This window comes from Panthera tigris, chromosome C1 (assembly GCF_018350195.1).
Source record: "Panthera tigris isolate Pti1 chromosome C1, P.tigris_Pti1_mat1.1, whole genome shotgun sequence".
Taxonomy (NCBI): domain Eukaryota; kingdom Metazoa; phylum Chordata; class Mammalia; order Carnivora; family Felidae; genus Panthera; species Panthera tigris.
This window is the reverse complement of record NC_056667.1, coordinates 64976529-64993063: the sequence shown is the minus strand read 5'-3', so window position 1 is coordinate 64993063 and position 16535 is coordinate 64976529. Positions and strand designations below refer to the sequence as shown.

Here is a 16535-nt window from a genome sequence, read left to right as displayed (position 1 = left end):
GGAAAACCCAAACCATCTAGCTCTAGCCAAACTGACTCAGACCGAGAGAGCTGCCCACTGAGCTATAGTATCATAAAACATTTTAAAACTTTCCTTTTAAACCACTATGTTTTGGGTGGTTTTTAGAAGCCTAACTGATAGAATGTTAAAGAAATTGCACTTTATACTTTAGGTGATGGAAAATCAATAAAAGAATCAATTGCTTAATGAAGTTGAATAGAGTTAAAATGGATGAACAATGATCATTCAATGGTCTCCTCAGAATTCTCTTGGAAATAGCTTGTGATTTCCAGCCTTAAAGCCTCAGGAACAGATCCTGAAGTTCATAAACATTTCAATTTTATTATAATTGAAGTTAGAAAATTGACTTCAGGGGCGCCTGGGTGGCTCAGTCGGTTGGGCATCCAACTTCGGCTCAGGTCATGATCTCACCCTGTGTAGGTTCCAGCCCCGTGTCAGGCTCTGTGCTGACAGCTCAGAGCCTGGAGCCTTGCTTGAATTCTGTGTCTCCCTCTCTCTCTGCCCTTCCCTACTCTCACTCTGTCTCTCTGTGTCTCTCAAAAATAAATAAACATTGAAAAACATTTTTTTAATTGACTTCATTTGTTTGAACCACAGTTCCTACAATTATAATGTAAGTGATCATTAACCTATGAGGAAGCTTATTTGTAAAGGAAAATGTGAATTTTAATTCAGTTGTCAAAAGAGTGAAGGGAAATCTTGTTACAAAATACAAGAATGGCCCCTTCAGCCCTAGTTCTGATTGCTGACCACTTTAACCACAGTGGCTGAAACCCAACAGCAAACCCAGAACCAAATGAAAATGGCCTCACAGCAGCACAAATGCATCTGTTACAAGATGCTAAATCTTAATGCTAATCAGGCCTTTCCCAATCTTTTGCTAATTCAACAAAGCAAGGTTCCAACCAGAGCACGCAGATGATTGCATGGAACACTTTTTGGCAGGGGCCATAGGCCAACCATCTAAAAAACCTGTGACTGTGAAGGAAGGTACAACCAGGAGCTGCTCTTCAGAACTGCATTGGTGTAGTGTAGTCAGAGAATATCACCATTCTAAGGCACAATAAAATACGTTTTTTTAAAAGGATGAGACTGAGTCATCAAGAAAATATTGAATGTTTATGAAAATAAATTGAAACCCCTTCAGTAAGATTTCCATTAAAAATGATTAAGAGGGGTGCCTGGGTAGCTCAGTCAGTTAAGCATCTGACTCTTGGTTTCGGCTCAGGTTATGATCTCATGCTTTGTGGGTTTGAGCCCTGCATCAGCTCTGTGCTGACAGTGTGGAGTGTGCTTGGGATTCTCTCTCTCTCTCTCTCTCTCTCTCTCTCTCTCTCTCTGCCTCTCCCCTACATGCTCTCTCTCTCTCTCCCTTTCTCTTAGGATAAACTTAAAAAAAGATTAAGAAAAGTAGTATAGGCTCTTAAAGTAGTATTGCTATCTAGAAACTTCACTTATTTGGAAAATTCCATTTCCCAGGAGCCATTGCAAATAATGATGCTTTCGGCATCTCCATGAATTAGAGGTAACTGCATCAGCTCACCCTGGACTAAATACCGTCTACAGTTTAATTCTATTGAGTGGGAAAATTCTCCCAGCCCTCAATAGCATGAGAATGACTGAGGCACTGGTCCTCAGACAGCAGCTCCAACTTCCTGAGCAGGAGACTGAATAGGGCAGTAGAGGAACAAGATGACAATTACCTCATATGGGCCCAAGGGTGAGCTCCTTTCCGACCAGGTAAGGCTCTGTAGAGAGGATGAAGTCAGTAGCCACATCACCAGGGGCCAGATATCCTAGGAGAAGTTATGTAATGAAGGTGTCCACCTGGGAAAAGCCCACCTAATTCCACATTTCCTGCCTGTGCCCAAGACCCTGCTCACCCCATCAGGGAAACTGCCTGTGAAACAAAAAAATAAGGGAAAGGACACTCCAGCCACCACAGACATAGTAAACACAGCCGTAACTACAGCCTATACAGAGGCAAAAAAACAACCTATCTTTATGTAGTTAAAGAAGCTTTAGAAAATATAGATGCAGAAAGAGAGAGGGGAAAAGAGCCAACTACATACATATACAGTAAGTGTGCTCATATGCAAAAAGGATATATTAGGATCTTCTTTTCATTTATCAATATATACCTTAACAGAATCATTTTGAATTGCATCATATCCAATTTTACAGCCATATCCTTTTAATCAATCCCATGTTTCGGGGTATCCAAATTCTATTTTGTTATTTCTTGAGGGTGTCAGGAAGCCCTGGTTCAATACCAACTGACCAGTAGAGAGGAGTCAGACAAATAGAAATCAAACTATCAGCCTTATTTTTTATAAAAGTTGGATGGAGGACACAGATCAGGTGTGCAGCCCAATGAGACTCCTAACAGGGTATCTGGAGTTAAACAGTTTCCTAGACAGACACAGGTAGAGCTGGAAAACCGCAGGCTTCCCCACAGTCAGGAGGCCTTCCGCATAAAAGCTGCACTTGGCAGGAAGCCAGTGAGGGCACATGCTCTGCAGGTAGAATGATGCAAAGTGCGAGAACAGTGGGAGCAGAGCCCTGACCACAACCAAACAAGCTGCTCCTTTTCCCCTGGGGAGGGGTCTGCGGTGGAAGAGGGGCTGGAAGTATTCCAGAAGTGGCTGTGCCCCAACACAGAAACCAGGCAAAAGCAGGTTACCTACTCAGTGCCATTTCAAAAACAAGGCTGTGATAACTATGCTTAAATTTTTACCTTTCGGCATTTGTCCTATTATTTTCTTAGAACAAATTCCTAGAAGTGGGATTCCCAAGTCAAAGCTAAAAGCATCTTTAAAATCTTTCACACATACTATCAAACTGCAGAGAAGACTATAGATTTACACTCCCAACAGCAATGGATGAAAGTGCACACTTCTTCACTCCCCTTGCTGTTGTGATAGGTTAAGATGGTATCTCATTATTGTGCTCGTTTGCATTTTGTTACTAGGAAGGCTAAAATCTTTCCATTGGACATTTTTATTTTTTTCTTTTTGGACTCCTTTGGTATGCCCTCTGCTCATTTCTTTGGTGAGATTTTCATATTCTTATTCGTTTGTAAGATGCAAAAACATTTAAGCAAGTCACTCTTCTTAATCTTACAATTGTGATGCATCACATAGCAGTTAGAATCATAAGCCCAACACAGCATGATACTGAGGTTGAGAATGATCATTTCCACATTTATTAAAACTTTTCCTCATATCAAAGCAAGAACTTATTTGAAGAAGGGACAGGCTTTTGGAAAAGGTCAACATCTATAGCCCACAGAAGTGCTTGGATTTAATATCCTCTGATATTTAGTCTATGCAATGACATTTTTATTTCAAACTTTAAGACATTTCATAATTATTAATCCAGAAATCTGAATTTTTTTTCTTTTTTTTAAGGAGAAAACAGTTCATGTTTCATTTTAATTCCAAGTACAAGAGGGACAGTTAAATTTCTTTAAACAACTGCTGACATCATCTCGAGGGGGTGAGGGCAGGAAATGACAGACCTGCATTCAAACACAATAATCACTTTATTACCAGATCTAATGACATGTCTGGGAGAGACCCAGAGTGTTGTCCAGTTAATGCCCCCTTGCCCTTCACTTTTTTATCAAAAAAAAAAAAAATCCTTAACAGATGTGCTTTATTTTGAGCATATTCAGTACACAGAACTTTAAAATTTTGAAGAAAAACTCAGGGTAATTACTTGTTCTCTTTATTAAAAGATTGCCATCAGAAATATCAGGTATAAACTGCTGACTGAGGCAAGGTACACGGTTAAATGACTGAACTCATACAGACATTTTAAAATAAACAGTTCTCAGTATTTTGATCCATAATCTGCCAAGGATAGCTACTTTATGTTTTTAGGTAATACAGTTAAGCACTGGTAAACAAAACATTCTTTAAAGACCTTTAAAACTTTTAATGCATTATTCGATATTTTTAAGTTATTTAAATTCCAGTTAGTTAACATAAAGGGGAATATTAGTTTCAGGTGTACAATACAGTAATTCGACACTTCATACAACACTCAGTGCTCATCACAAGTGTGCTCCTAATCCCCATCACCTATTTCACCCATCCCCCCCATCCACCTCCCCTTTGGTCACCATCAGTTTGTTCTCTATAGTTGAGTCTGTTTCTTGGTTTGCCTCTCCCTTTTTTCCCCTTTGCTCATTTGTTTCTTATATTCCACATAAGTGAAATCATATAGTATTTGCCTTTCTCTGACTTCTTGCACTTAGTATAACGCTATCTAGTTCCATCCATGTTGTTGCAAATGGCAAGATTTCATTCTTTTTGATGGCTGGGTAATATTCTACTGTATAAATGTACCACATCTTCTTTATCCATTCATCAATCAATGGACAGTTGGGCTGTTTCCACAATTTGGCTGTTGCAGATAATGCTGCTATAAACATCAGGGTGCATCCCTTTGAATTAGTGATTTTGTATTGAGTAAATACCCAGAAGTGCAATTGTTGGATCATAGGGTAGATCTATTTTTAACTTTTTAGGAAACATCATATGGTTTTCCACAATGGCTACACCAGTTTGCATTCCCACCAACAGTACGAGAAGGTTCCACATTCTCACCAACACCTTTTGTTTGTGTTGTTGATTTTTAGCCATTCTGACAGATTTGAGGGAATATCTCATTGTAGTTTTCATTTATATTTCCCAGATGATCAGTGATGTTGAGCATCTCTTCATGTGTCTGTTGGCCAGCTGGAGGTCTTCTTTGGAAAAGTGTCTATTCGTGTCTTCTGCCTATATATTTTTTTTAATTTTTTTTTTAACGTTTATTTATTTTTGAGACAGAGAGAGAGCATGAACGGGGTGGGGCAGAGAGAGAGGAAGACACAGAATGGGAAGCAGGCTCCAGGCTCTGAGCCATCAGCCCAGAGCCCGATGCGGGGCTCGAAGTCACGGACCGCGAGATCGTGACCTGAGCCGAAGTCGGACGCTTAACCGACTGAGCCACCCAGGCGCCCCCTGCCTATATTTTAATTGGATTATTTGTTTTGGGGTGTTGAGTTTTAAAAGTTCTTTATATTTTTTGGATACTAACACTTTATCAGATAGGTCATTTGCAAATATCTTCTCCCATTCTATAGGTTGCCTTTCAGTTTTGTTGATTGTTTCCTTCACTGTGCAAAAGCTTTTCATTTTGATGAAGTCCCAATAGTTTATTTTTGCTTTTTTTTCCCTTGCCTCAAGAGACATATCTAGAGGGGCGCCTGGGTGGCTCAGTTGGTTAAGCGTCTGACTTCAGCTCAGGTCATGATCTCACAGTTTATGAGTTCGATCCCCGCCTCAGGCTCTGCACTGACAGCTCAGACCCTGGAGCCTGCTTTAGATTGTGTCTCTCTCTGCCCCTCCCCCACTTGTGTTCTTTCCCTCTCTCTCTCTCAAAAATAAATAAACATTAAAAAAGAGAGAGACATATCTAGAAAGAAATTGCTATGGTCAGTGTCAGAGAGGTTACTGCCTGTGTCCTTCTCTAGGATTTTTTTTATGGTTTTAGGTCTCACATTTAGGTCTTTCATCCACTTTGAATTTATTTTTGTGTATGGTATAAGAAAGTGGTCTCTCTGTGCCCCTCCCCCACTCACACTTTGTCTCTCAAAAATAAACATTAAAAAAATTTTTTTTAAAAAGATTAATTGACCATATAGTTGTGGGTTTCAATAATATCTTTGTAAGAGGTCTTAAAGTAATGGATATTGAGCAAATGGTAGTAAACAATTCCTTAACAAAAAAATGTGCTTAGTCATTCTTTCTGTTAAAAAATGTTCCATTTTGGGAGCACCTGGGTAGATCAGTCAGTTAACTGATCTCTTCTCAGGTCATGATCTCATGGTCATGAGATGGAGTCCTCTGTCTGGCTCTGAGCTGGGCGTGCAGCCTAAGATTCTCTCTCCCTCTCCTTCTGCCCCTGCCCTACTCGCATGTGTGCTCTCTCATTCTCTCTCAGAAAAAGAAAGAAAGAAAGAAAGAAAGAAATCTTCATTCTTTTTAATTCCCTTCTTAACAGTAACATACTTTTAAATCTACCAAATCAATAAATTTCAGAATTCTAAAATTCGTGCTAGTATGAATTGTCCCAAAATATTCCCTTCATCATCTTTATGCTTCTCCATAAAGTATAACAATACCTGTTAGAGCCATCATCATTCGCCATTCATTAATTCAATAAACATTTTGAGAAGCTGCTAACATTCTTAAAAACTTAGTCTCTGCTACATTAGGAGCTAAGGTACAAAGATAAGTAAAACAGTTCTTACCCTCAAGGAAAACATGGTCTAGAGTTTATGGTCTAGCAGGGTAGACAGTGTACAGTTTATAGTGGGGGAGACAGAAAAAGAGAATCCACTGTGGTATAATCAAGTACTGACACTGAGCCCAAGGAAACAGTCACACTGAGGCTGAGGGAATCAGAGAAGGCTTCTAGGAGGAAGTGATGAGTCACTGAGTCCTGGACAATGAGCAGGTTCTAGCTAGGGTGATTCAGGCAAGTGTAAAGGCACAGAGGCAGATGGGTCACAACGAGGAGAACCAGTAGTACAGTTCAGTTCAGATGAAGCATAGAGTTGGGGTGGGCACAGTCAATGGTGAGAGCACTACAGAAGGAACATTACATCTTTACATCTCAATGAATGCTGACAAAAGTTGACGATGAAAGGCTATTCTTATCTTCCTCCCCCCCATTTCACAGTTAAAGAAACAGAAAAATTAAAATTAAAATTTTAAATTAAGTAACTTGCCCAAGGTCATATATTGTAGAAGTGGCTAAAAAAAAATTCCAACTTAGAAATTCTGATTCCAGAGCCTAGGCTCATCTGCTAATCATGAATGGATTGCATGTTATGCTAAGGAATTTGAATTTCACCTTGAAGGTCATGTGAGGACAACAATTTTAAGCAGGAGAATGCTAGAGTCCATTTTGCCTTTTAAAAGGATGACCCATACTGCTAAAGGGACGAAGTGAGGCTAGACCTGAGATGGAACTATGTACGGTTCTGCCTGATGTACCCTGCACAACTAGAGGGAGGACCATCAAATGTGGTCTATGAATGGCACTCAAAGTTGTGCAATGCACAACCTACATGACCACATTTAATGTAACTGCAAGTTAGGAGGTTATTACAGTAATCCAGACTTAAGATGTATGAGGGATTGAACTATAGAAGAAGGGAATGGTTTATAATGCAGAAATAACAATGTAGAATCAACAGGAGCTGGTGGCTGGGTGGATGAAGATGGTGACACAGAAAGAGCAGTCAAAGAAGTTTTATTTTGTCTCAGTCTAAGTTGGAACTACATTTTTTCATCTTCTTCCCTACTTGGTTCTGGATTAGAAACTTGCACATGATTTGGAAAATGAAGGAGTCAGCCCTTATGCTCCGAAGGTCATCATGGTTAGAGGTGAGTAGAGTAAGATGCAGAGAAGCAAGTGCCAGTCTGTGCTTGTTCTTCCCCACTCTACACCTTCCTCTGCCTCCAGATCCAGCTGTTCTTCCCATCTGCCTGTTCTGCTGACCAACAGCAACCCATGACCAGATACCCAACTGCAAACTCACAGAAGCAACCACGAGGACCAGATCACAGCCTTCCACAGACCTCCATGGGAGTGGAGTTCTCCTTTGTGGACCCTATCAGCAGATTCCCCTCAAGCTCTGACATGTCCACCATGCCAATTTTTCAGGAAGACTGCTTAGTGACCGCCCTGCTTCACCAACTCTCCTTCCTGGACCCTTACTTCCCTGATCCCAGCAGGCTTTTTTTGTAGCAACTGAAATGATTATTCTGAAAGGCATATAGAGCTGCAAAGAACACAGAAGAGTCAAAACAACTTTGGAAAAGAAAAAATTCGAAGGACTTACACCATTTGATGTCAAGACTCATAAATGAATCTATGACAGAGCTGTAAAGATGGACATCCAAATTACACAGGGGCAAAACATGTGGTAAACTTGCCTGGGATAACTTGGAAGGCAGAACATATGCCCATTGACACTGTAACTCTGGAGGAAGTGGTTGGCAAGAGAATAATTGTGGGCTTTTATTTTGTATCTCAGGCAAAGTATTTTAAGAAGTGAGCTCAAGTGAGGCACCTGGGTGGCTCAGTCGGTTAAGTGTCCCATTCTTGATTTCGGCTCAGGTCATGATCCCGCAGTTTGTGAGTTTGAGCCCCACATCAGGCTCTGCGCTGGCGGCATGGACCCTGTTTGGGATTCTCTTTCTCCCTCTCACTGCCCCTCCCCACCTCAAAATAAATAAACTTAAAAAAAAAAGAGCTTATGAAATAATTGGCCAATTTGCAAGCCAATTTGGGAGCCTAACGAGGAAGGCTGTATGAAAGCTATTGGGCCCCAAATTTTAAAAGACAATTTTGAAAATATATATGAACACAAAATCCCATTAAAATCTAGCTTTGTTGCTGCCACTGGGGCTAACAAAGTTAGTTGTGGTTGGGTTTGAGGATGAGGAACCCTGACTATAGAGATAGGACGGTCTCCCATTGTCCCTGACACCCTGTGAGACTTCCACCCACTCATCATCACTAGAGGAAACACAATCCCTATGCAAAGGAATGTGGAGGAGAGAAAAAATACTCAAGGACCATGCCACCCTCCATGAACTGTGGACCTTGCAGCAGCATCAACCTCCTAAAGTGCTCCTGCAACAAGATGGACAGAAGGGCCCTGCCTTCATTCTGGAGATGCTCACATCCAGATAAACTCCAGGTCTAAAGAATGTGCTGAAAATCCAAGCTTCAGAAATATATGTAATTTCTCTTCGAACTGGGCTTCTAACAACTTTTATGTATGTCAACAAAAGTACTGTAGATTGGGCTTTTCTAAGAAAAAGTGCCCCAAAATTCAGTATACTTGGTATTCTTGGCAGAATCTTTTGTTCTCTTTCATTTTTCAGTCACTTTATTACAACTTAATCTTTGTAAATACTACTTTGGGTCATCCAAGCTTCTGGAAGTACTTTGGATTATTGGAATTATAGTCTTCATTCTGAAAGTCTTCTTCATTGGCTCAAAATGCCTTACTTTATTGGGTACCCTCTTTCATGATGTCTTGTAAATCCAAGGATTACTGGTATACATTCTTAGAAGAATTGTGTCAGTATAAATGAATTTTGTTCCATAGCAGTTTGGTTTCATTACCTCATTAGCTACAGGGAGTTTGGTAATATAACTAGATTCTTGGGATATTACCAGCTTATTCTACTTCCTTTTAAAATTTTGGATTCTTTTTGGAAATCTGAGGACTTTCAGACAGGTTTTGTAAATACTTTTTACATGACCAAGCTATAGAGTGACTTGTTCAGATGATATTTGATCAATATGTCAAGCAGAATTTCTTGAGATTATTTTTCCCATCTGTCAACATATATTTTCTCAAGAGTACATTACCTCATGGTTCCACCAAGAGAATGTCCACTGGTCAGAACTGTGATTTCAGACCATGTAACCAAATGGCAAGATGGGGATACTTCATCACACCTTCAAATATAATTAAGTCCAGGGGTGTCTGGGTGGGTCAGTCAGTTGAGCATCCGACTTCGGTTCAGGTCTTGATCTCATAGTTCATGGGTTCGAGCCCCACATTAGAGTCACTGTCAGTGCAGATCCCACTTCAGATCCTCTGTCCCCCCTCTTTCTCAAAAATAAACATTTAAAAAAGAGAGACAGAAACAAATATAGTTAAGTCCTATAAACTATTAAGACTACAACATACTAATTTCATTTGGTTGTACTGACCATTGCTAAAGTCATCAGGATAGATTTTAGTATGCACTCTCTCAAATAAACTTCAAAAAAAATATGTAAGTAATGTTTAATCTAACGTCTATATTGACATTTATTCTAATTACTTGACATGTGATTGCAGTATAAAACTATAAATGTATTTTCTTACTAATGTTATCAAAAACAGCAACTGCATAACTAAATTAAGAATTAATGGCTTCATAGGAATTCAGGTATTCTTTTCAAACAATGTTTCAAAATAAGGAATATTTTTATGATAAAATATATCTTTATCCAAAATCTCACAAATTCTTAAAGTTTTCATAAAATTTATATATTTTTTAATTTGAGAGGGTGTGTGAGAGAGCAAGGGAGAGGCAGAGAGAGGGGAAGAGAAAGAATCCCAAGCAGGCTCCACACTGCCAGTGCAGAGCCTGACATGGGGCTTGAACCTACAAGCCATGAGATCATGACCTGAGCCGAAATCAAGAGTCAGACGCTTAACCAAGACACCCAGGTGCCCCAAAATTTACATTATTTTATTTTTTATGGTGATTTTTTTAATGAGAATTTCATTTTAACTTTTTTTCATTTACATCTAAATTAGTTAGAATATGGTGCAACAACGATCAGGAGTAGATTCCTTAGTGCCCCTTACCCATTTAGCTCATCCTCCCTCCCACAACCCCTCCAGTAACCCTCAGTTTGTTCTCCATATTTAAGAGTCTCTTATGAAAAAAAAATTTAAAAAAGACTCTGTTTTGTCCCCCTCCCTGTTTTTATATTACTTTTGTTTCCCTTCCCTTTGTTCATCTGTTTTGTCTCTTAAAGTCCTCATATGAAGTCATATATTCATCTTTCTCTAATTTCACATAAGTGGGTCGTAGGGTAGTTCTTTCTCTGCATCCTCACCAACATCTGTTGTTGCCTCAGTTGTTAATGTTAGCCATTCTGACAGGTGTAAGGTGGTATCTCATTGGGGTTTTGATTTGTATTTCCGTGATGATGAGTGATGTTGAGCATTTTTTCATGTGTCTGTTAGCCATCTGGGTGTCTTCTTTGGAGAAGTGTCTGTTCATGGCTTTTGCCCATTTCTTCACTGGATTGTTTTTTGGGTGTTGAGTTTGATAAGTTGTTTATAGATTTTGGATACTAACCCTTTATCTGATACGTCGTTTGCAAATATCTTCTCCCATTCTGTCGGTTGCCTTTTAGTTTTGATGATTGTATTTTTAAATGAAAGTTCTATATGTTATATTTTATCTTTAATAAGATTTTCTACGTGAATATTAATTTACTGAGGATGATATATTTTAATATTACTCTTTTAAACATTATTAGCAATAATATAATTTTAAATTTTTCAGTGTTATTACAAAGATTACATTAATGGTTAGCCTTTAACCTAATGGCCTCAAGGTAGCCACCATTAAATTGAGAAGGAAGGGTATGGGAACAAGAAAGCAAAGAAATAAGACTTGAGAATGACATCTAGGCAAACATTGGATATATTTACTGGCACATGGAACTGACTAGATGCTAACAGATCAAAAGCCTTCTAGATTTCTAAGTGAACTGTACTGCCAAATAAATATAATCCCAACCTGAAAAAGCCTTAGACTATTTGAGCATTAAAACAATCCTCAGGACCTCACACTTGCACAAGTAGGAAACAGGCTGTGAAAGTTGTATAGCCTTCAAGAATACACCCCCAAATATCCTCTTCAGGTGTGGCCATAAAAAAACATGACATGGAAGTCCCTCCCAGAGGATGGACCCAGGGCCACGGACAAAGGAGTTTGACCAGGGGAGCAACGTCATGATCTAATCAAGGAACTTCCCCTAACCCCACCTTATGAAGACAGGATATTTTCATAATGCTTGTTCAGGATTTCATATATACTAGCAACTAGAAATTGTTGAGTGTCTTCTGTTTTTCTCTTTCTGTTTTTCTCTTTTTCCAAAAGAGAGGTTCATTTGTTTTTGCTTTGTTGAATTATCCTGTTCCTGATTCACCACTCTACATTCAGAGGGAGAAAGGCTGAACAGCCTTTTTATTGACAGATCACACAAGAGGCCCCGTCCAGACACCATGTCCATCACTGGAAGATCTGAACTTTGTGCCACTTCGCTGACTTCATAGGTCTTTGGGTGCCTCCTATGAGATATGGATATTTTCTATAAAAGAATGGAATAGATATTTGTGACCAGAAAGAAAGACTGTGGAGGATACTGGTTAGCAAGTCATTGAAAACCATTTTCTTTTTCTCCTGGGACACTGTTAGCCTGCTTTGTGGTCAGTACTGACCAATATAATGTGAGAAGTAACATCTGTTGCTTCCAGGCCTGACTTGTTTGGCCTCTGACTCATGACCCTCATGCCTTTTTCCTTCCAGCTGGCGAGGCTGGAGATGAGAAGAACAACTTTTGGAGTTGTGGTGTGAACATGGGGGATCCAAAGGACAGAAGAAACAGGAGTCCCTAAAAACGTGTAGAGAAATGCCACCCTCTAGGAGTGACTGTATTCTATTCTTACCTGAGCAAAAATAAATATACTTTAATCATATTAAGCCCCTGAGGTTTGGAAGGTTATCTATTACAATCACTAATGTATATACAGCAGAAAGAACAGCACAAAGATAGAAGGATTGAAAGAAATGACACAGCCTGAGAAGGGTAAATGGTTCTCTTTGGCCAAAACATAGACACAAGAAAGAGAACAGCAACGAACAAGAGGTTCCTTTGGGCATATTGCTATGGGTCTTAAACACATGCAAAAATTTGGACTTTATTATGTAGAAATGGGGACCATCAAAAGTTTATATCTATTATATATCTTCTATTTAAAACTGCTAGAGTCAGTGCTGCCAGTAATCTGCCTTTTCTCAGGCAATTGAGAATCCATATCTTTCACACACTGTTGCCCTCCAAAATTGAGAATATACAATATAATCACCAAGCTGACAACAGCTTTTGCAATCTGTTAAAGCTGCAACTCACATCAAAATGGATCCTGCAAAATTCAGTAAGAAAATTGAGAATCAGGGGTGCCTGGGTGGCTCAGTCGGTTAAGCATCTGACTTCAGCTTAGGTCATGATCTCGCGGTTTTTGAGTTCCAGCCCCGCATCTGGCTGGAAGCTCAGAGCCTGGAGCCTGCTTCAGATTCTGTGTCTCTCTCCCCCTGCCCCTCCCCTGCTCACACTCTCTCTTTCTCTCAAAAATAAATAAACATTAAAAAAAATTTTTTTTAAGAAAATGGAGAATCAGTAACCTTCAGAGAAAAAAGTCAACTTTCAAAATCTGTTTCTTCATGAAAGTGTGGTGTGTCGGGGGGAGGGAGAAAGGGAGATGTCTTTGCAGATAATGCTATTCCTGCAACAAAATAAAACTGAAAATGGGCTTAAATCAGGGGCGCCTGGGTGGCTCAGTTAAGCGCCTGACTTCAGCTAGGGTCAAGCCTTGCATTGGGCTCTATGCTGACAGATCAGAGTCTGGAGCCTGCTTCAGATTCTGTCTCCCTCTCTCTCTCAAGAATAAAAACATTAAAAATAAATTAATTAAATTTAAAAAGACGGGCTTAAATCATGGTCACATTTACTAAGCTCCTTCCATGTGACAATACAAAGATAAATTACTTACCAGGACTTCGAATTACTCAGAGTAATACAATTAGTAGGAACAAAAACAGATTAACCAGGATACATTAGTGTACATGCTACTATAAAAATAGGACCCAAACGAACTACAAGGTTTGGGGAAGAATCAGGGGTCACAGAACTTTCTTAGCCTCATACCGAAGATCCTTCTTGATCAGACTCAACCTACCTTTGCAGACTGAAATTTTGGTACTTTTCTTCACAAAATCATTTGCTCTCATACCTATCCTCCACCTTCCCACATCCATGCCTTGCCTTCTACCTCATTTTCTCTCCCTGACTCATTGCTGGCCACTGTTTAAGGTGCTGCCAAGACTCTACCCATGAACTCTCCCCTGGTCCCAGTGGGATGTATTCTCCCCCTTCTCAGGGGTCCCATCAGAGCCCTCGCAGGAAATTACCACTCCTCTGCTTTGCATTATGGCTACTTTCTGACTTGCTAGTCTTGTCTCATCTCCACTCTAAACTATAAGCCCCCTGAGGATCAGGAATGTTTCTGGTATGGCACCTTGTATGTACATAGTGGATTTTCAGTATTTTCTGAATGTTAGAATTTTAAACCCAAAACCCACTCCCTGCAGATGCTAACTCAGCACACACAAATAGTCGCTGCATTCTTTGGTCCAGAGCTAAATCGCTGGGTGTATGGTATTTTCCCATGGGAGGGGAACAATCCTGAAAGAATATTCAGTAATAACAAGCTGAAGAAATAAAAATAGTACTACACCCTGGTTCTAACTAGTGCCTAGTTGTATTGCAAAAATTAAGATTGTCCAATTGGTCAAAATGCTTACATACTGATTAGAATGTATTAAAATGTCTAAGTTTGCCTTACTGCAAAACAATCTTTTATAGAAAAATCTCTACTTTAAAATATGTCAGCATTTGCTCTTAAGCAATCCAGAGAGGAGAAAATGGAAAGTGGCCTCCCCTTTCTAATATCAATACCATTAGCAAATGGTATTGACATGAGGGCAGCTGGAAATATGGTCTATAATGTTCCCACACTACACTGATGCTGTAAGAGCTGGAAGCTAAAACATGGAGACAAATCAGCATTATTCAGGACGGAATGGTCAAAGCCAAAAGTAGAAAAAAATTGATGTCTATAAAATATTGAAGTAGACTGAATGTGTTCACTGAGGCCTGGAATATAATAAAAGAAATACATGCTTAAAATTTAAGCGAGGACAAACTTAGGATACGTAGAAATATGTACAAGTTTTTTTTAAGTGGGATGAACTTAAGGTTTTTGTTAAGAGATAAGAGCAGATGAGAATGAAAATATAAATCCATGGATAATAGCTCCATAAAATATTAATAGAGGAATTTTTGTGGCAGTGGTCCCCAGTCTGTTGAGTACTGGGGCCCCTTGGCCACCATAATTAGTATAAGGACACTGTAACTACATAAACACAGCAAGCCCTGTCTGTGGACTGTATAAACAACATGCCTAACACATTTGTACTACCATTTGACACAAACACAAAGATGTTTTTCCTGAGTAACAGAATGTCAGACAGGTTGGGGAAACTGGGCAGACTGATCTAGTAGGAACACACAGCTCTGAGAAGAGCTGTCAGAAGGAGAGGGAAAACTCTACTCACCAGGGGGGCACATGATGTTTGGGAAGGATCCCAGAAGGAGCACTGGCTTTGAAAGGCCCTGAGCAGAAAACAGAGGACAGAGCCTGCAAGATGGCACAGGCTGTGTAGTGAGTAAAGGAACCTCTCAGATCTTCAAGACAATTACCACGTTCAAAAAATTCTGTGTATGGTTAAAGTTTTTGTGGGAAATGGTCAAGGGGCTGAGCTTCTGGATCACCGCAAACAGCAAAAAAGTGGAAGTAATGGGACACATGAGGAATTAAAGAGTGGGAAATTCAAGGAAACAGGAGAAGGGGCACCTGGGTGGCTCGGTCAGTTAAGTGTCTAACTCTTGATTTCAGTTCATGTCATGATCTCATGGTTCATGAGTTCAATCCTGCATTGGACTCTGTGCTGACAGCATGGAACCTGCTTGGGATTCTCCACCCCCCACCTACCTGTCCCCTGTTCACACGTGCTCTCTCAAAAAAATAAAAAATAAAAAAGGGGGGGCAGCATTGGGGCACTTGGGTGGCTCAGTTGGTTGAGCATCCAACTTCGGCTCAGGTCATGGTCTCATGGTCTGTGAGTTAGAGCCCCACGTTGGGCTCTGTGCTGACAGCTCGGAGCCTGGAGCCTGCTTCGGATTCTGTGTCTCCCTCTCTCTCTCTGCCCCCCTCCCCAACTTGTGCTTGATCTCTCAAAAATAAATGAAAAAAAATTTTTTTTAATTAAAAAAAAAAAAGGTGGGGGGCAGCAGCACTATGCCTGTTATAGGCCCTGGAAATGGAGCTTAAACCTAATTTAATCTGGCATGGGGGTCTTGGGCAGTATCGGAGTTTCTTACATAAATTCACTCAAAAGTGTTCCTGAATCCTCAGAAGCTTTTTGTCATTATGTGTTTCCTTGGTTGATGGAATGCAAAAAAAAAAAAAAAAAGATTTGCACTATAGATTTTGTACTATAAGTTGATGAAATAATGCAAAACAAAACAAAACAAAACAAAAACAAACAAACAAACAAAACCACTATTTTCAGAGTACTGGCCTGTTCTGACTGAAGCCAAGAGGAATATGAAGTTGTTAGCTTCACCAGACAGGGAAGGCTGAACTCGGTTCACCAGAGAACTATGAAATGCCGCATAGGCCACAGTCTTCTTTGAGAGCATCCATGGACCACATCCCAGTCCCATGTATTGCCAAATAAATAGGTAATGCTAGTCACAGAAAGGCCCTGAATGGGTATAATGGTTAGAGCTTTCATCAAAACTTGTTTCCTTTCCTTGCTCTGTTCCATTTAATCCTCACAACAACCCTATTTGGAAGTTAACGTTATTAGCCTAATATTAAAGATGAAGAAACTGAGGCATAGAATTAACCAAAGTCATATAGTTAGTAAACAGCACAGAGTCCAAAACTTTGTGAAGCCTGTAAGAATTAATCAACTATGTATTGTACACTGTGCAAAGTACTAAAACAAGCATATGAT

At 39.8% G+C, this 16535-nt stretch overlaps 1 pseudogene; it reads left to right on the top strand.

The window, feature by feature from the left end:
* Positions 1 to 1713: 1713 nt before the first annotated feature.
* LOC102968942 lies at positions 1714 to 9570 on the top strand (annotated as a pseudogene).
* Positions 9571 to 16535: the final 6965 nt, after the last annotated feature.